The sequence below is a fragment of the Protopterus annectens genome, chromosome 8.part1, assembly GCF_019279795.1.
Source record: "Protopterus annectens isolate FY-2018-M chromosome 8.part1, PAN1.0, whole genome shotgun sequence".
NCBI classification, from domain to species: Eukaryota; Metazoa; Chordata; order Ceratodontiformes; family Protopteridae; genus Protopterus; species Protopterus annectens.
The window spans coordinates 62,864,098-62,885,573 of NC_056742.1; positions in this window are offsets into that span (position 1 = coordinate 62,864,098).

A 21,476-nucleotide genomic window follows, 5' to 3' on the forward strand; every position below is an offset into this window, starting at 1 on the left:
TCCTGTGCTGTTTTGCATAGACAATACCCACCCCATTCACTCGACTGGCAGCCAGAAGCAGCTAACTTCACCAACACTCAAAACTAAAAACTGAATGCATCATGCAGACTCAGCAGGAAGTTTAAAATAAGCAAAAGCAAACAATGAAATGATAGCTCGCAGCCAACTCCAGTCTGAAAATCTCAAACAACAAAGACACTGGATCATATCACTTGTCCATTGGCTCAAACAAAATCAGCCCTGTGTCCTCCAACAAACCCTGTCTTTCTTCCAACCCAAACCCAAAGTCCAGAAATGGAAATACCTCACATCAGTGACACTTCAAATCCATTCACACACTATGATCTACCAATAAGTTCAAAGTCAAGCTAGGGGTCAAAACATTAAAGAGAACTCCACAATTTGAAACCAAAACTTCTCTTGGTGACAACAAGTTTCAACCCTAAAGTTCCATATTATCAGACCTCACCATATAAATTAAAAAGGCACAAAGCACATAATTGAGGGCAAGCAAATGCAAATCACCACATAGCCGATCATAAAATTAGCAGCTTAAACACACGTTTACCACCAAGAATCAGACTATTAGCCACAGATATAGAACCTTTCTATTAGAAGTAAAGCAGGTCATTTCAGAAAATGTAGATTAGAAATATAGGATGAACAAAGAAAACAAACAAGTTAATGATGAAAAGTGAGCTCATCAATGACACTAAGGAATATAACAAACAGAAAATATGAAATGTGTTAATATTAAAGTTAAATCAACACATTATAAGTCACCAAATAACAGAATAACTATTAATTATTCAAAAGAAAGGAAGATCCAGAGTATAAGCAGATAAAAGGGAAAACGCAAGCAGAGGAAGTAACATTAGCATTAGCTCTATCATTATATTCATTCTAACTAATCAAATATAAAATATTTTATGAACATTAATGCATAATATAATAGCTAAGAAAGTATAAATAAGATAGCTTTCTTCTTCTTCTTCTTCTTTTTTCTTCTCCCAGTTAGGGGTCGCCACAGTGGATAACCTGCTCGCTCATGATTGGCAGTGGAGTTTTATGGTGTTGAGTTGTCAGCCTGGTGCCCAACCTTCCACAGAAGGTACACACATGCACGCACTCATGCCTAGGGCCAATTTAGAGTGTCCAATCCACCTACAGCATGTCTTTGGGATGTGGGAGAAAACCAGAGCACCCAGAGAAAACCCACACGTCCACAGGGAGGACAAGCAGACTCCACAAAGAAGGCAAACCAGCCGAGGATTGAACCAGAGAACCTCTTGCTGTGAGGTGGAAATGCTAACTGCTGCACCACCATGGCCGCACTGTAAGTAAGATAGCTTTCTAAAGGATTTAAATGTAAAGAATTAAAATAAGTTAATTTACCGTGGTGTAAAGACATCCGAGTTTCCCCTTGTACTTATCAAGATGCTTAATGAGGCTGGTTCATTTATGAAAAGTAGTTAACACAAGGGGAAGAGAAAAAAACAGAATGAAATATATTTTAATGTATTGATATTAAGTAATGGTTAAGTCATTTGTCTTTTAATTTTTTTCTTTTTTTCACTTGTCTTCCAACCAGATATTTCTGCCTGTCTCTTTAAGGAGATACTGTTCAAGTCCATATCCTCTGTTTGTTCAAAGATGTTATTGAGTTTCAAATATGATACAGGTGCAAACAAATCCTCGAAGATTTTAGTTTCGTCAGTGAGAAACATTTTTAGCTTGGCCAGAAACCATGAATGAATTTTAATTTGTTTTTCCTTCAGTTCTCTTATTGAAGTGAGAAAACATTTTCTTTTAGAAATGACTGAGGTGGAGGAGGCATTGTCAAAATGAATTATCCTGCCTTCTATTTTAAGGGCAGACTTTGACCAAACAGTTTTTAGAATGAACTAATTGTCCTGTGAGGAAAAAGATCTTACAATTGTAGACCTTAAAGAATTTTTTTTTCCTTGAAGAAGATATAACCAGAGATCTGTTTGCTGTCTTGATACTGAATGACATTTTTTCAGGTAAATATAGCACATTGGGAAACAAGGATGCCAAGAAATTTGCCATGTTGCTTCCTTCTATTTTTTTCTCTGGTATACCAAAGATCCTAACATTGTTTCTATGAGACCTATACTCAAGGTCATCAATTTTATTCAGAAGAATGGTGTTTTGTTTTAATAGAAACTCAATATTATCTTCATCTTCATTTAGTCTCTCTTCCATGTCATTTAGAGAGTCCACAATGCCAGAAATATGGGGTTTCTGCTGCTCTAATGTTTCATGGATTTGTTCCATTTGTTTAGAGATTTTTGTTTAAAATTATCAGGTTTTGTATCCATTTTTCCATCTTTAATGACAGTTCCTGAATATTAGTGGGAACAGATTGAAGTTCTTTTTTAAAGAAAGAATCTTGAGAGATGTTTTTAGATGACTCATTTCTAAGCTGTATGTGAAGGTATGTTTTCCAGATAAATATTTGACAGGAATATCTTGAAATATCAAAAAAAAAAAATCTTGATAGTATCTTTACTATGGCTTTAATATATCTATCTATCTATCTATATATATATATATATATATATATATATATATATATATATATACATATCTTATTCAGTAAAGCTGATAAGATAGTTTAACATTAGTATTTTCTGTCAGAAATAGATAAAATAGCAGAGCAGAAGAAATCTGCTGTTATCCTGTCAACATCATATATGTCCCCCAGCCATTTTACATCTATTTTTAATACCTCAGCTGCCTTATTTCATGTTTAACACAATCATTAATACTCTGGACAAGGTATATTAACTGCCACCAATTCTGCTGACATAAAGAACCATGACTTTGTTGACTACCATCTACAAATGCTTTCCTTCAGCTAGTTACTTTAAAGGCACCCTACCCTAATGTTTATCTATCTTTTAAATGACTTATTTGAGTCATCTTTACTTATTGATCATACTTCTGGGATCTGTTCTTGGGCCTTCTTTTTTCTTGTTTATTAATGCATCAAAACATGATCCTAAATGTCTTTTGCTCTTCCTTACTGCCTAAGACCCTGTATTTTGCCTAGGGTCTTTAAGATCTAACTCACTATGACCTGGGTGAACTTCATTCCTGAGGTACCAGTCAGAAACTAATAAATAATGAATAAAAGTCACTCCACTCTTCCTACCTGGCATCTCAGATTTCAAATCTACTTATCTTGATGCTCACTGCAATGCCTCCTTAGCCCTTCATCTTTATTGTGATACAACTACTACTGCTGCTATAAAGCAATTAAAACTAGTATACAACTTAGCAATCTCCTCACCCTAAAGTAAAAATGTTATTTCCAAGAAGGCCCTTATTCTAGTTTCACTAGCTAAACACAACAGTACCCTTACTCTTCAAAAATACAAGGATCAAAATGTGTAAATTCTTAAACCTTTGTGATTCATGAATCTATCACTGCACTCTACTAAACTCACACCCAGCAAATAACCTCCATACTTATTTCTGTATTCTCTAAAACACAGTATTTTTACAACCAAATTACTTTGCCCCACCTCACCCTGCATTTTGCCTATAACTGCAAAGAGTTCCCTACATAAACATGCCCAGTTATTTGAAACTCTATACCAAAAATTGCTAGAACCTTTTCAACTTTTGAACTTTACACAGGCAATTGAATTGCACCTTACAAAACTTTCATAAATCCTTCTTAACTATCTTATCTTGTAAAGGCCAGATCTATCGGTGTACAGGGATAAAGCCTTGATTATGACCCCAGTGATCCGAATTCAGTCAGGGGTAGAGGTATCTGTTATAACTGGAAGACTTAGCCTCTTATTTTTTCTACTTCCCCATGACAGTTAAGACACCTGTCTATGCCATTAATTGAATCCAGGTCACAGAGATAAAGTCATGATTATGACCCCACTAACCTGAATTCAATTAGTGGTACATGCAGCTGTTATAAATCATGTCAAATCAAACTCCTATAGCAGCTCCATTAGCATTCACTACTACCAGAGAATTTATTGGGCAAGTAGGGAATGGAAGTAGATTGCCAGGCCTTTCTTTTGTATAATACACACATAACTACATACAATTTAGAGTCACAGATCCATGTGCTGCTTGTTCTTGGGCTGTAAAAGGAAAGAGGAGTAACTTAAAAATCCCACATGAGCACAAAGAGAAACTGCAGATTCTACAGTGAAAGTACTACACTTGAGGACTAAACTAAAGAACAACTTCTTGGGAGTTAAATATGATACTATCTGTGCCTTTGTGCCACCCACTGATCCAGTTCACTTACCTGTAAAATAAATAAAATATAAGAAACAGAAACTTCCAGAAATGTATTACCTGCTAGTGTTTCACTGTAAATCACAAAAGTGAGTAAGGAATTTCAAGTATTTAACTTGTATGAAGACTTTCGTTATAATGGATAATTAAACAATTTATTATTCATAGATGACATTTTTTGGTGAATCTTTGCTGGTAAGTATGAGCTCATAGGCATCACCAGGTTCAACTTCAAATTAAAATAGAAAGTAATTTGTTTGGGCTTTGGGGGAGTAGATGCTTCTACATGAAATCTGCTTTAGTGAGTTTTGTTTTCTAATATATAGGAGGTCAGCTTTTATAGAGTGATTTTTTTAAGTTTGATAGTTATTATGTATACTGATGCATTCATTGTGTATGTGCTGGTATAAATAGTATTGTGCCTGCTGTCAGCTGTGTATCCATAACTCAATTCCCAGAATAGGAAGGATGTACAAAACTGACAGACACACAGATGCACATGCACATAAGAACAGCTACACGCACACATGTACATTTCATCTTGTGCACAAACATTCAGTAACACACAAACACAATTGCACAAAATTGTATTTTACTACCATGAACCAGGACATAGTTAGGAGGTAAAATAACATAAAGATATTTTAAGACCTTCTTCTTAATTTTGAATGCATGCACATGTGTATATCTATCTCTATCTATCTATCTATCTATCTATCTATCTATCTATCTATCTATCTATCTATCTATCTATATTTTATTTCAGGAAGATGGCAGTGCCTTGATGGCAGTGACCTCTCCAGCTCACATTTTTGATGTTGTACTTACCTGTATTGTTGAGATGTGGTGCCGTTTGTCTGATAGGGTGTGTGTCCAGTGTCAGCAGTCATGGTTGTGATATCCATAGAGTCCCAATTATTTTTTGTTGTGCTAATCTTGGAGCTTGGAACTGGAAGCTGGGCCTTCAGTGCGAGGCAGCGCATGGTTGCAGAAGTGGAAAAGGAGTTTGCCAGTGCGAAATTCGAATGTTAGGTCGGAGGAATCCAGAATGGACAATTTTTGGAGCCGTGCCAGTGAATTGAGGATGAGGAGGGCAAGATCGTGGTGTGGCCGTGATTGTGGGGCTTGTGGTTGGCTGCAGAGGTACATCTGTGGATCGGTATGTAGCACTGGTTTCTAGTATGGAGACTGTGGTTCCTCAGTGAACAGGAGAAAGTTTCTGTGAATGAGTGGATGGCGGAGATGTAGCAGCTGATGTTTCTGTGCCTGCAGATGGACTGGGACTGGAATGTGTTTGGTGCTGCAGTTTGTTTCTGTGGTTGAGGCTTTTGGCACTGTTGATCGGCTTTTTATACTGTTTTATGATTTTTGTTTGCTTGTAGAGTTTCTTTTGTGTTATATGTGTGGCTGTTGCTGATAAATATTGAGGCTGGAGGAATGTAATTTCATTCAGCTGCACACTTGTGGTGCATGTGGTTGAATGACAAAGTTATTCTTGATTCTTTATATATATATATATATATATATATATATATATATATATACATGTAGATATATATATACAGATCCCTGTCATAGGATAGAAACCACTTTTGACTGAAACACATTTGACTGAAACCATAAGACTGAAATTTCAAAAGACTGAAAAGTCACTTGACTGAAACTCATAAGACTAAAACCCATAATACTGAATTTCAACATACTAAATTGTAAACTGGACCATATAAAACCAGACTAGATGGGGGGGCTACGCCCCCCCCACACCCCCAATGCCCCACACCCCCTAACTATATATACTAACTCCAAAATTGCACTACAGTGGGGAAAAGGGCATACACCTTTTACGTACCTTACAGTAGTCTACATGATGCCACTACTATGCCCTTTTCCCCATGGTAGTATATTTATCTATATTTAAAATCAACACTCAGCTCAAAAAATTGTTGATACTAGCATTCTCTATTACAATAGCAATACCCAATGGCAATGCATGCCAATGATGCACATCTGATCATAGAAGAAACTTAACAGGTTTTTCTTGTGTGATCTCTACAGTACCACATAATGAAGCTGCTGCATGTAAGCAAAGCAGTACAAATCTCTATAGCACTTTCTCCATTTTCAATGCAATCTGCATACACTGGCCAAGCAGATAGCATACGTGCATACATCCAACCAAAAAAACAAACTCTATAGGTTTCTTTTTGTGATTACACTAATATTGTATTCTTATTTGGCTGACTTTAGTGAAAAGATACCAAGCTAGTGGGATCTCTATGTAGAACAGAGCATGCATTGTGACTTTAAGAAGCATTTCAAAGTGACGGCATGTGCATATAAATAGAGAGCATGTGTAAGTAGCAGTACCATTTTGAGAGAACAGCCAGAGTGTTAACATGTATGAGTGCAGTAGTTAGTCTGTTTATTTGTTTATTTAAGTTTAAGTTACTAAGCCTCAATCCTGATGTTTGTATATAATGAAGCTGCTTGAACTGAACCCATAACTTTTCATCTGTTTTATCCTGACCGGATGAGCACCATGGTGCCAGAACCAGGATAGTGAGTGCAACTTATTCAAGCCAGGAGGTGCAGAGTTAATGGTGAAGGTACATTGAGCAGGTTGGGTGATACAGTGCTCAAATGATTAGAAAATCCGAGAAATGAACTTCAGGTAACCAAAACTTGCATAAATTATTTATTTTGTAAAGAAAACGATATGAAGCATTTACAAAGCACAAAACACATTATTAATCAAATGAATAGCCTAAAATGTATTATTAATCAAGCAAAAGGCACAAAACATATTATTGATTAAATGAAGTATTCAAACCATGATATTTGATAGAATTATCAGAAATAATTATGAGGGTATTCAGAGCTACTTCTGATTTGCATAATGAGCATGTTAAATGTAAAACAAGCAAAATAAAATTATAATGAGTATGATAAGAGGTCAAATGAGCATAATGAATACAATAAATGGGCAAAATAAGCATAAAAAAGCACGCAAACTGCATTTTTTTAGTAAATGACCATGTTTTGACATGAGCTACTATTTCACATTGATCAAAGCTATTCAAGGTATAACTAGAGTTCTTTGAAGTATTTCAGAGTGTGCAAAGTGTTTGCAGTGTGTGCTTTTTTACAGTACAATTATTTCAAAGAGTTTACTGCATGCAAAGTACAGTTATTTTGCAAAGTGCAGTAAGAATGCAGTCATTTCTAAAAGTTTCTTGTGCTGTGTACATTTTGTTCACAGAGTGCAGTAATTTCAAAGTGTTTCTCACACTGTACAGAGTTATTTCACTAAGTACAGCCATTTCAAGAAGTGTTGATATGGCAGAGGCATTTCACATACCCAGTCCACTTGTGTTTGATCATAATATTGCAGAGAATTTGAGAGTATTTGAGCAGAAATACATTTTCATACAAGCAGCTTTTTCTGACAAGGATGCATGTACAAGGGCATTTATTTTGCTTAATTTAGTGGTCAGAAGCCATTGAAAGAGACCATTAATTTGTGTATGCACAGCAGTATATGCAGGAGAAGGGGGAAACTACCATATTGTTGTACAAGGTGAATCAAGGGAGGACCCTGAGTGCTTGAAACATAAATTTAGAGAAATGTGTAACCCCCAGACAAATGTTACATTGCAGAGGCACCTATGTTATACAAGACACCAAAAGACAGGAGAAACTTTTGCAGCATATGTTACTGACTTGATAAACAAGGCTAAATGTGCAGGTTTGGTGATTTGAAAGACACGTTGATAAAAGACAGGCTGGTATGTGGGGTTAATAATGCTGCTGTGATAAAGATTTGGCTTTGTGACAGTGATTTAACATTGAGCAAAGCTATAGAAATTTGTCATATACATAAGCTTACAGAAAGGCGCATATATATGCTTGCAAGTGATAAGAGCATAGTTTCAGCAGCTTCTAGAGCAAACATAGACAGCATGCAGCACTTGGCCATCAGAAACAGGCCTAAGCACATGGAAGCTGCAGCCTCTGCAGGATTTCCAGGGATAACCCATAACTTTCCAGCAAGTTCTAAGACTAGCTAAGTAAAACATAAATGATCAGTGCAGCACAAGGGTGAGTCAACAAAACCCAAGTCAAGACTTATTCTTAACTGTCATAATTGTGGTGGTAATCATGAGTGTAATCTGACCAAGATTGTGCTAGACAGTCAAGAGGAGAAGGTTAACACCTGCACTACACCTCAAGCAACTCATAGCCCCTCAAAACCCACACCGTCAACACACACACATAGCAACACTAAACCCACATATGCGGAGGCCCTTAACATTAACCTGCCCAAGCAACAAAGACTTCCGAAGCTGAAACGCAAACAAACACCAGTCACAACCAAAGTGACACATAGCTCACAACACCAGTGTGCCACCTAACAACAGCCCGTAAGGCAAGACAATGTACCTAACAATTTAGTCATAGGTAACTCTATAGTCAGGCACACTGATGTCCCAATCACCAGGCTGAACAAGGAGAAAATTACAGTCAGCTGCCTGTCGGTTGCCAGGATCTGCCACATAATACATGCACTCAAGTCACTCCACAACAAATACAAATACAACTCTGTCATTGTCCATGCTGGAGTGAATGACTTGAGACGTACCTCCCTGGACTACATGAAAAGACACATGGAAGAGCTCTCGGATCATGTGGCCCAGGCAGGTATGACTCTAGCCCTGAGTAGCATCCTGCCTTTGCCCAGAATGATACCACAGTATAAGGACAAAATGATTGACTTCAACAATTGGCTAACTTCTGGTGTCATTCAAAGGGGATCCAGTATCTGTCTGCTTAGGAAGACATGATCAACAAACCACAATGCTTTGCCAGAGATGGTCTGCATCTGTCAACTCTGGGATTCAGGTTACTGGCTAAAGCTCTTGCCACCCCTATAGTGGCTTTTTTAGGCAAGGTTCAAAGGACAAAACCACCACTGTAACAGATACAAGCATGCATAATCTGAAGGTAATGCTACTCAATGCTAGAAGTCTAAACCTCAAAATGCACTCTCTCGAGGCACTCCTAAAAATGGAGAACATCAATATCTGTGCAGTAAATGAGACTTGGTTCACGGGTCCAGATAGCACCCCTGCAATACCAGGCTACAACTCTTACCACACTTTTCGGCCACAAAACCAAGACCAAAACATTAAAGGTGGAGGAGTGTCCATATTCACCAAGGAAATTCACACCTCCAGGCTAGTTGCCCAACACAATGCATCTGAAATTCTCCAGGTGCAACTAACACTAGGTAAGACTGCAATCCAAATTGTAGCTTGCTACAGATCCCCCACCATGCCCCAAGATTCTCACTACACCTTTCTAAACATACTGGAAAATATTAAAATACAACCAAACACCCTAATACTGGGTGATTTCAACTACCCTGCCATTAACTGGGAAAACTACTTGGGTACCAACTCCTTTCCCAACGGTTCTTGGAATTCTTAAATTCCAATGCCCTGGATCAACTAATCCATTGTCCCACCAGGGATTCCAATATCCTAGACCTGGTCATTACCAACATGGGAGATAGATGCTCCACACCAGTGGTCACCCCCTCATTGGTCAGGTCTGACTATAAGCAAATCACCCTTGACATCCAGATCCCACCCCCACCCCCCAGTAAGGAAACCTCCTTAAAAAACTTCTCCAAAGCCAACTTCATGCTACTGAAGTCAGAAGTGACAAACTTCATGACACCAATGCAGACGGGATCTGAAAGTTCGACTGCAGAATCTTACAATAAGGCACTGTACGAGCACATCCACTCATGCATGAATCGTGCCATCCCAAAAAGAACCAAGATGCTCTCCTCCAAAAAAAAGGAAGCCAATCTGGTGGTCCCCTGCTATAAACAAACTATACAACAGAAGGAAGAAACTGTTGCATAAAAGAGGAAAATCCCAGGTTGCAAAAAACTCCCTCACCAGCCTCAGTAAGAAGCTGAGATCCCTCATAAAATCCTCAAAAGCTAGTTACGAAAATAAAATTGCCAAAGATTCCAAAGACAACCACAAGGCATTCTATAGTTATTTCAATAATCTAAATGGCAATGCTCAGATCTGCTCTGAGCTTCAACAGAATGGCATTAAATTTACTGATCCCAAGGATATTGCCAATATTCTGGCAAATCGATTTAGTGCCAACTTCACCCCCCCATCCCCTAAAGGGCCCATCTCAATACCAAAAGATTGCCAAATTCTGGTAATCACGGCCACGCAGGTAGAAACTGCACTCTCCAAAGCTAAGAATACAGAATCCATGGGACCAGATGACATCCCAGGCTGTGTACTACATGAACTACAAAATGAACTGGCACCTCACCTAAGTGTCCTGCTTAATCATAGCCTCACCTCAGGCTTCATGCCCACTGAGTGGAGCACAGCTACAGTTATCCAACTCCACAAGGGTGGATCCACCTTGGATCCCAGGAACTACCGTCCCATCAGTCTGATGAGCCTGATCTGCAAGGGCATGGAATGCATTATCATGGAACTTATAAACAAAGACATTGGCAACCTTCAAACACTGGACCCCACCCAGTTTGGGTTTGTGAAGGGCCGATCTTGCCTCCTGAACCTGATTGACTTCTTCGAATCAGTCTCCAGAGCTGTGGACGAGAGTAAGGCGGTCCACACAGCCTATCTGGACCTCACCAATGCCTTTGACACCATCCCCCACTCTGGAATCATAAATAAACTTACTAAGCTGGGCATAAATCCCTACGTCATTTGATGGGTTGCCAACTGTCTTACTGACAGAACCCAGACTGTAAAAGTAGCCGACTCCAAATCCAGCTCCAGACAAGTGACAAGTGGAGTCCATCAGGGTTCAGTCCTGGGACCACTCTTGTTTGGCATCTACTTCTCTGAAGTACAGGCCAACACTAAGGGACTCTGGATAACAAAGTTTGCAGATGACTGCAAACTGGGAGCCATTATTGAATCCCAAAATGATGTGGATATTCTACAAAAGGGCCTTACAGAAACAGATGCCTGGTGCCAGAGCCATGGGCTCAGGCTTAATGCCAAGAAATGCATAGTTATCCTCTTTGGAAAAAAAAACATGTACCCATGAATTACCACATAGGTGACAGTACACTAAACATTGAAAGTGTGATGAGAGACTTAGGGACACAGGAGGACAGTTGTCTCACTTTCGATAACCACATCACCACAACAGTCAGGAAATCCTTCTATGTGGCACACTTCATCACTAAGGGCTTTTCACCTAGAAGAAAGGAGGTCATTGTTCCACTGTACTCATCCCTCATTAGATCCATTATAGAGTATAATGCCCCATTTGGTATGTATCTCACAATACATCTGCAACAGCTGGAAAGGCCACAGAAATACCTCACTAAAAGAATCACAGGCCTAAAGCAGATGCCATATGCTGACCGTCTAAAAACCTCCAGCTATACTCTGTGGCATATCGTCTACTCAGAGGTGATCTCTGCTTAACATACAAGGCCATGTCAAACCCTGAGCTGTTGGACATGCTCTACTTAAAGAAATCCCAATCCCTCAGAGCCACACGCTCCGGGGATCTAAACCTTGTCATCACAATGAACAAAACATGCTGGAGGGATAGATTCCTGACCCGGAGACTCCCCATACTCTGGAATAGACTACCTATGCATGTCAAGCAGAGCGCCTCCTTGGCCCTCTTCAAAAGGAACCTTGATGATTGGATGGGCGATAGGAATTTCACCCTGGGGATCATGTCAGTCGCCCTGCTAGACAGGGGTCCAGAGAAGTAAATATTGTGGGAAGAAATATCCAGGGAATTGTTATGGCTAGGCTTGTATAGGCCCTAGGGTCGATAGCCTCGTACCAACCTATGAACCTATGAACCTATGTAGTCAGAAGACCTGTACAGTCATTATTAGATCTCAGAGACAGTTTGAAAATGAAACTGCTTTCTTTTACCAAAGAAGTCCATCATGTAAGCACATGTCCTAGTTCCTGTTTCACCAATGCTATTTTCTCAGAGTAAGCGGATGTTTTCGAAGACAAGCTAGGCAAACTTCCAGTTGTATATGCCATGAAATTAGACCCAGAGGTCAGTCCAGTGGTCAGACCAGTGAGAAAAGTTCTGATAGCTATGCAGGACAAAGTCAAGGTCCAGTTAGATAAAATGGTGCAACAAGGTGTGATTTGTCCGGTCACAGAACCAACTGAATGGGTATCTTCCATGGTAGTTTCTCATAAGAAAAGTTCAGATGAAATCAAAATATGTATTGATCCAAGAGACTTAAACAAAGCATTAAAGAGGCCTCATCATCCTTTGCATACATTCGCAGAGTTTGCTACCCTCATGTCAAATGCTACTTTTTTCTGTCTTAGATGCTGACAGTTCATTTTGTCAAGTAATGCTTGATTGCAGATCTTCACTACTGATTACATTAAGTACCCCATTTGGTAGATACAGATTTCTCAGAATGCCTTTTGGAATAAATTCTGCCAGTGAAGTCTTTCAGCATGCAATGAAGCAAATTTTTTCAGGTTATCTGTGTGCTATAATAGTAGATGATTTACTAGTTGGAGGTAATGGTGAAGCAGAGCATGACAGACACCTAAGGAAAGTTCTGGACAGAGTGCGTGAAGTTTATTTAAAGCTCAGTCCTCTGAAATGTAAATTCAAGCTGCCAGAAGTTACTTATGTAGGTCATTTATTAACCAGTACAGGCTTACGATCAGACCCTTCCAAACAGCCATTTTTGAGATGCCAGCTCCAGACAATGTCTAAGCCTTACAGTGTTTCCTTGGTATGGTTAACTATTTGGGCAAGTCTTTACCAGAATTCATTGAATTATCAGCACCTTTAAGAGAGATGACATGCAAAAATGTTGCCTGGTCATAGTGAGAACAACACCAGAGAGCATTTAGTGACCTTAAACAGAAAATTGCCAGTTCAGCTACATTAAGATGCTATGATGTCCACAGACCAGTAATTCTTTCCTGTGATGCTTCAAAGTTCGGGCTTGGTGCAGTTCTTCTTCAAGAGGGCAGACCAGTAGCCTATATGTCTAGAACTCTTACCCAAACTGCGTTGCAGTATGCTCAGATTGAGTAGGAACTTTTGGCAATTATGTTCACATGTTCGAAGTTCCATTGATTATATTTATGGCCAAGCTATCGAGATCAAGACTGATCATCAGCCTCTAGTCATTATTTTAAAGAAGCCTATGCATACAGCTCCAGCAAGACTACAAAGAATGATGCTCAGATTACAAAAGTACACCTACAAAATGGGCTACACAAAAGGCAAACTTCTTTATCTGGCTGATACTTTATCCACATCACCCAGAAATTTCACAGAAAAGCTTGATGCAGAGAATTTTGACTTCAATGTCATGGAGGTGCGTAATTTTTCTACCACAAGACTTGATGAGCTAAGAGATTATACAAAGTCTTATCCAGTTTTGCAAAAGCTCAACCACTTCATTAGTGTTGGATGGCCATCAAAGCAATCTTGTGTAGCAATAGAAGTGCAACCTTAATTTCCTGACAGAGATGAGATGTTGATGGAAGATGGTATAATTTTCAAAGGTCCTAAAGTTATTGTTCCTGCTTCCTTACAACAGGAGTACATTCAGATTTTGCATCATGGCCACCCAGGTTCTGAAGCTACCTATAGAAGGGTGAGAGGAGTAGTATTTTGGCCTTCTCTGTTGAAAGACATTGATAAAGTGCTTTCATCTTGTTCATTATGCAATAGTACTAAACCACATTTGCAAAAAGAACCACTTCAGCTAATCCCGATTCCTGAACTACCTTGGTCAACAGTAGCCACTGACATATTTGAGTGGAACGATCAGAATTACTTAGTGTTGGTAGACTCTTATTCGAACTGGTTTGAGATCAATCTGCTACCTAACCTAACATCCAGTACTGTTATTACTAAGTTGAAATGTCACTTCTCAGTCCACGGTAGTCCACACAAAGTTATTTCTGACAATGGTGTTCAGTTTACCAGTCAGTTATTTCAGAAATTTGCGGAAGAGTAAGACTTTATCCATGTTACTATCAGTCCAGAATACCCACAGTCAGACGACCTGGCTGAGTGTGCAGTATAAAGTGCAAAGCAACTACCAGAGAGGTCAAAGTGTGACAATACTGATATCTTCTTGAGTTTGCTTAATCTCAGAAATATACCCCATGACAACTTACTTGTCTTGCCTGCTCAGAGACTTCTATATAGGCAAACCAGAACAACCTTGCCTATCAGTTCCAGTTTATTGATGCCTAATGCTAAAAACACCAGAGCAATCAAAGCCCAACTATTTAAAAAGTGTTCCTTTCAGAAGTCCAGCTATGATAAAACAAGCAGATTTCTTAGTCCATTGAAAGAAGGATAGATAGAAAGGATGCAAACGGTTAAAGGTTTTGATAGAATTGGTCAAGTGAGAGGTATATATGCTGAGCTGAGATCCACCTTAGTGGAATCTGAGGGTACAGAATACAGAAGAAGTCAAAGGCATCTTCATCTGGTGTCTGAATCGATATGGCAGCATCGTACCTGTGAAACAGACTCTAGATCTCAGAGCAACCCAGACGATGTTCCTGTTGAAGAACATGTCTCAGTACCTATTCCCATTCCTGATGATGTCCCAGATGTCTCCGAAGTTAAACATTCATTAAAGACAGTCTCTATTGCTAAACCCAGTGCTAATTCTTATGTCACACAATCAGGTCATATTTCTAGACCTAGTGAAAAATACACAGCAACCTGGACATGACTGCATGTCAAAGAATTAGTTCTGCATAATTACATGTCAAAAGATCATTTCTGTTCAATTGCATTTCAATAAATGTTGTCATTTTCAGTGCATGACTTATTTCTCAAAGAGGGAGGATGTAAAACAAATTGTGTGTTGTAACTTAAAAAACATTTCAAAGTGAGGGCACGTGCATATAAATAGTGAGCATGTGCAGGTAGCAGTGCCATATTGAGAGAACAGCCAGAGTGTTAACATGTATGACTGAAGTAGTCAGTCTGTTTATAAGTTTATTATAGTTGAAGTTACTAAGCCTCAATCCTGATGTGTTTGTATATAATAAAGCTGCATGAACCGAACCCACAAATGTTCATCTGTTTTATTCTGACAAGACGAGTGATACTCGCTCTCTCTTTTCTGTAGGTGCTCCCAGCTTATAATTTACTAAAATACTGTTCCAAAGTACTTCTACTGAGCTACATGATTTAAACTGTGAACATAACACAATCACATGCTTTTATGCATGTGTGAGGGACGCCTCTCTTTCACACCCCTGGCATCTGGGGGTCTCTGTACTATCACACAACACAGCGCAAAATACAGTGGATCAAAGCCAGACTGATTATTATACTAAATCAGTACCAAATTAAGTCGACCAAATGTAACATGTTCTTTACTGATTGACAACAAAGGTAGAGGTAGTACAACTCTATATAAATATAATATATATATATATATCTACATGGATTCACTTTAGAAGCTCGAAATACTGAAATATCAAATTTCAGTACTTTGAGCCCATAAAGTGGAAACTTGAAAAGAACAAAAACCCAGAAGCACGAAATTCAAAATCTTGCATACCGGAGATTTTGAATTAACGCTTCTGGCGTTTCACTGTTGTTATGGAGTCAGGTAAGTGTTTATGTGTTAAGGTTTTGGGTAGGGGCTGTGGTGTGTGTTGGTGTGTTTTGTTACTGTGATGTATGTGTGCAAGGAGAATGTAGCTTGTGCGGTGGTGTTTTGTGTGTTTTTGCATGTAGTGTGATCTCGGAGTTAGAATATTTAAGTGGGGGGGTGTGGGGGGCTTTCCCCTCACATGGGGGGTGCAGGGGGGCTTGTCCCCCTTCTTTTATGTAGGACAGAGGTTGTGTCTGTGTGTGGGGAGGAAGGTGTGTGTTTGTGTACACCAGAAGTGGTAATTCAAGATTTTGAATTTCGCACTTCTGAGTTTTCGTTCTTTTTAGGTTTCCACTTTATAGCCTCGACATACTGAATTGCAATATTTCAGTATTTCTAGGATATAAAGTGAATCCATATATATATATATATATATATATATATATATATATATATATATATATATATATATGGGAACACTTCACAATGCTGAAATCCTGAAAGATCGAATTTCTTATGGCCAAGACCATATGATCGAACTTTTGGAATCCCAACATTGTGAATGGAGATCTGCATACAGTGTGGAACGCTAGATTTCCCTTTTCCTCACTGTAGTGCGATCTCAGAGTTGGAATATTTAAGTAGCGGGGGTGTGAGGAGTACAACCCTCCACACATTAGGGGTGCAGGGGGGCTTACCCCCTGAAGAAGCATTTAAATATTTGGGTTTTTTTTAATTTTTTTTTTGGAATTTCGATATTCCGAAACAATGATCACATGGTCTCGGTCATATGAAATTCGTTGTTTCGGAATTTTGAGATTCTGAAGTGAATATATATATATATATATATATATATATATATATATATATATATATGTATATATACACATGGATTCCCATCAAAACCTTGTAGTTTCAAAACTTCAAACTGCAAATGGTTGAGGTCAAAACTATAAGATCAAAGTTTTGAAACTTTGAACATTTTGAATGGAGATCGCCATACAGTGGAGAATGGGAAATTTACGTTTTCCTCACTGTATTGCCATCTCAGAGTTGGTATATTTATTTAGCAAGGGCTGTGGTGGGTGCAATGCAGCTTGCTCCCCTGAAAAATGTAAAAAAAAAATTTTTTGTTTTTATTTTTTTTTTATTACAATTTCAAAGTTTTAAAACTATGATCTTATGGTCTTGACCATTTGCAGTCCCAAGTTTTAAAACTTCAAGGTTGTGAAGTAGATATATATATATATATATATATATATATATATATATATATATATATATGGATCCCCTTCTAAATCACAAAATCTTACATTCGAGACCATTGGTCAGAAACATTATAATACTGAAAATCATTAACACCGAATGTCAAAGTATCGAATCGGCTACTATAGTAGTACTACTTAGCTTTTAATAGGATGCTGTTCCCATAAGACATTTCACATTGCACAGAATTACAAAAAGAAGATGGTTGCCGTTATGTTACAAGCTCCTGGAAATATCGTAGAGGTGTATGGAACAGGAAGTCTCAGAAAGGTAAGGAAGTTTTGCTTATGATACAATATGTATATTATTTAGAAAAGAGAATGTAACTAAAAAGTATTGGTGTTGTTAGCTGAAGTCGATGGATGAGCAGAATGGTATATATTTACCATTGTCATCATAGTAGTGTAATGTTGGAGTTGATATATTTAATTAGCAGGAGGAGTATGGGGTGCACCCCCCACATGGCAGGCAGGTGAAGTTGACAGTGATTTGTTTGCGTTAGTTGGTATTTTGTGGTGAAGGGTAATATGTATAGGTGTGCGTTTAGTCTTTCAATATTTCGGAAGTCAATATTGTGGGAGTCAATCTTTTGAAGTTTCAAGAAATTGAAATTTTGACATTTTGGTCTCGATATTGTGGTCTTCGGGAATAGTGTGGCCATGGTGGTGCAGTGGTTAGCATTGCCACCTCACAGCAACAGGTTCTCTGGTTCAAATCTTGGATGGGGTGTCTTCTGTGTGGAGTCTGCATGTCTTCCCTATGGTCATGTGGCTTTCCTCTGGGTGCTCCAGTTTTCTCCCACATCTCAAAGACATGCTGTAGGTGGATTGGACACTCTCAATTGGCCCTAGGTGTGTGTGTGTGTGTGTGTGTGCCTTCTGTGGAAGGTTGTCACCAGGCTGGCAACTCGGCACTGTAAAACTCCACTGCAAATTGTTCTGTGGACCGTTTTTCTGCTGTGGTGACCCCTAACTGGGATAAGCCAAAAGGAGATGATGATTTTGGTGTTTGGGAATGTGAGCATTCGTGATTTGAAAGTAGAACTATATATATATATATATATATATATATATTTTTTTTTTACACACACACACACACACACACACACACACACACACACACACACACACACACACACAAGACTGCGTGTATTTGCATTTCATTTGTATTTTGATCACAGCTTTAAAAAGTGTGTGTGTGTGTGTGTGTGTGTGTGTGTGTGTGTGTGTGTGTGTGTGTGTGTGTGTGTGTGTTTGTGTGTGTGTCAATACCAAATAAGAAGAATGACTGCTAGCACTAGAATTTACCGAGTTACTCCTAGTGCGTTTCATACTTTCTGATGAAGTCTGTTGACAAAAGCACTTAATGTAGTATTTTTTTTTTTTTGGTTGGTTGTTTTTATATGGTGAATTATTAAAAATTCTACTTAATATGGCTTAGTACAACTGCTTTGGTTGTGTTATTCTTGTTTTGGAAAATGAGGAGACTGATAAGAAATCAGTGTACACATGCAGTTAGCTGGGCAATAAAGACTTTTTTTAACTATATCTAACTTAAGCATGTGCAATAGTTGATTAACTGTATCACTTTAAATGTTTATTATAAATACATCATTCTTTCCTATTTCTTCCCTGCAACTGCCACCATTATCGTTATAATACTCATTTTAAACCTTAATTATAAGTTGCTGATTCCATTGACATTAGTTGAGTGGAAGCCTAGAGTGATGCTTTTGATGTAACACTTCTTCACAGCTTGTGTCTCTGGTAGTTGAATGCATAAATAATTAGAAACTGAATCTTGTTCGGAAAATAGCAGTGTTAACAACTGACTCTGTGTTTCTAATCTATAACTGTTTAGTAATAAACACATAAATAGTAAGTGTCCATTATTAGAGAAACACCAGTTTTGCAGAGGCAAATAATCATGTTTCATTAAAAGTGCTTTTAGAAATATGATTGTGCTTGTGAATGAGAGGAATGTCTTACTGATGAAGTTGTACAGCAGAATTTAGCAGTGGTCATGCTTTTCAAGCACAGCTGGATATAGTCCTGATGGAGAAATGCACTGATGATTACAAAACAAAAGTAATGGTGATATTCAGGCTAATAAGCTTGATGAAAATATACAGACAAATTATATAGCCAGTACTATACAGGGAGAAGACAGGCAAAACAAAATGCATGCTCTTCTCATCTCTAGAGTACTTGTTAAAATGAAGTATATTATCTTCCTTACTTATTTCAGGGAGATTCAGAATTACTGCACTCTGTGTTTGTAGTTACATCTATTCTTTTCTTAACTGGCTTTGCTATTCATTTTTGTTTCTGATTAATTTTTATAAACATAATACTGAAACTGATGTTGGTTTCTTTGCCAGATGGCTTGCTATATTCTTAGGCACTTGTTGTGGTGTAAAGCTAACACTATGGTGTCTCTTGATATGCTTAACATATTCATTTTCTGTTACAGATGAGAAGATTAAAAATAACCATACAAAATGTTACTAGATATTGAGATAAATGACAACATAACTAATAAGATGGGCAGATTAGGTACCAACCCACACTTCACATAATAATTTACTATCCTGCCTCCAGTTTAATGTGAGTTATCTTTTGAAGCATGAAAAATCTGTTATATTTTGTCATACTTTTAAATAATAGGATCTCGTGAAGGATTGACTAATAAAATCTAATACGCATTTTTACATGTGTAATGGGAATTCTCCAAAATAAAATAATGCTTGATATGAATTGCCATATTCTGAAAGGGCTTTTTATTCAGTAGCAAATCTTGATCCAACATATGATATATGTCTATTAACATGATGATGGGCCATGAAATTTTTCATTTAATTCAGTTGTTTTTGTAGAAAGGGTAGCAAAGATTTTTGTTCCACAGGACAGTTTATTTCAATACTATAAGGAGAAAAAAAAAACAACCCTGTTTCTTACCATCCTCCTTGATGTGTATGCCACGTCTTCCCTGTTCTTAATGTTGACTTCTATATGATGGTCTGTTCTGTTATTGACAGGGCTGTCTGATTTGAGTCCCGCATATCCAGTATCTAAAGGCACAATATTGTTGTTAATAACACTCCCCTTGCGCAGAAATAAAACACCAAATGCATTCTACATTACAAATGCATTAAATCATACAAATCAGTCAGTCAGATGAGTCCCTCTCAACATCTCTCTTTCAAAGAAAATTGTCCAAAATGCTGTCCATTTATAAATATTAGTTCTAAAACTGCTTTTGGGAATTTAAATACAGTGGCTGAGATTTTTATCTAGCTATATTTTGCACAGTGGAATAAACAGGTATGACCTGCAGAATCCAGCTGACTTTTCAGTGAATATGATTCATGATTCAGCATAATACATTGTTTCCACAGCAGTAAGCAGCTGCAATACCAGTGCAAATTAAGTATGTCGGCATGCTCAGAAATATAACATATTGTGTATGTAATTAACATAATTATATAATCTAATAATAGTAGAGTCATGACTGCAAGTACAAGGCAAGATGAGGAATATATTGTCAAAGAATTAACATCTCAGTAGCTAGACATATTCAGAGAATGATGCTCAGCTTGCTGGATAAATGGTAGTGGACTTGGGTCTAGGTCTTTAAAAGTTATTAGAAAAGTAAGTGTACAACACATAGCAGCATCCACCAACTGAAAGATTTAGGAAGTATAAAATTACATGTACGTGTGTCATAAAGAAGTTCTAGGAATATACCAGGTGTGCTGAGTTCCATAGCAGAGATTTGTATTTTTTTCCATGATGCTGGAATATAGGACTGTCACAAAGCTGGGTATGCAAGCCAGGGATTACTATCACCATAGCTTATTTCAGCATATTGTATCTTAGAACAGTTCCTGAATGCACTTCAGCCGATGCGGTAATCTACGTCTAAGTCAACGCATGTTTATACTTAGTCAAAAGCATGATACTTCACAGTTTTTCCATCTACCACACATACTGACGCAATGCTATGTTCTACATTTTACAGTTTACAGTTTCATGGCAGTACTGGTGCTCTGAAGCATGGAACCATCTTTCTTATTAATTATAACTGTGTTTTTAGTCTACATTGCATATACACATCATTACCCTTTTTCACAGTGGTTATCATGTCTACTTAACTATGTCTATAATCACTCAGTGGAATTAAACAAGACATAGGGGTAGGTTGATGCACTCTGCTATGTATAATTTTGATATGGAAAAACAGTTCAATGATTAATGGA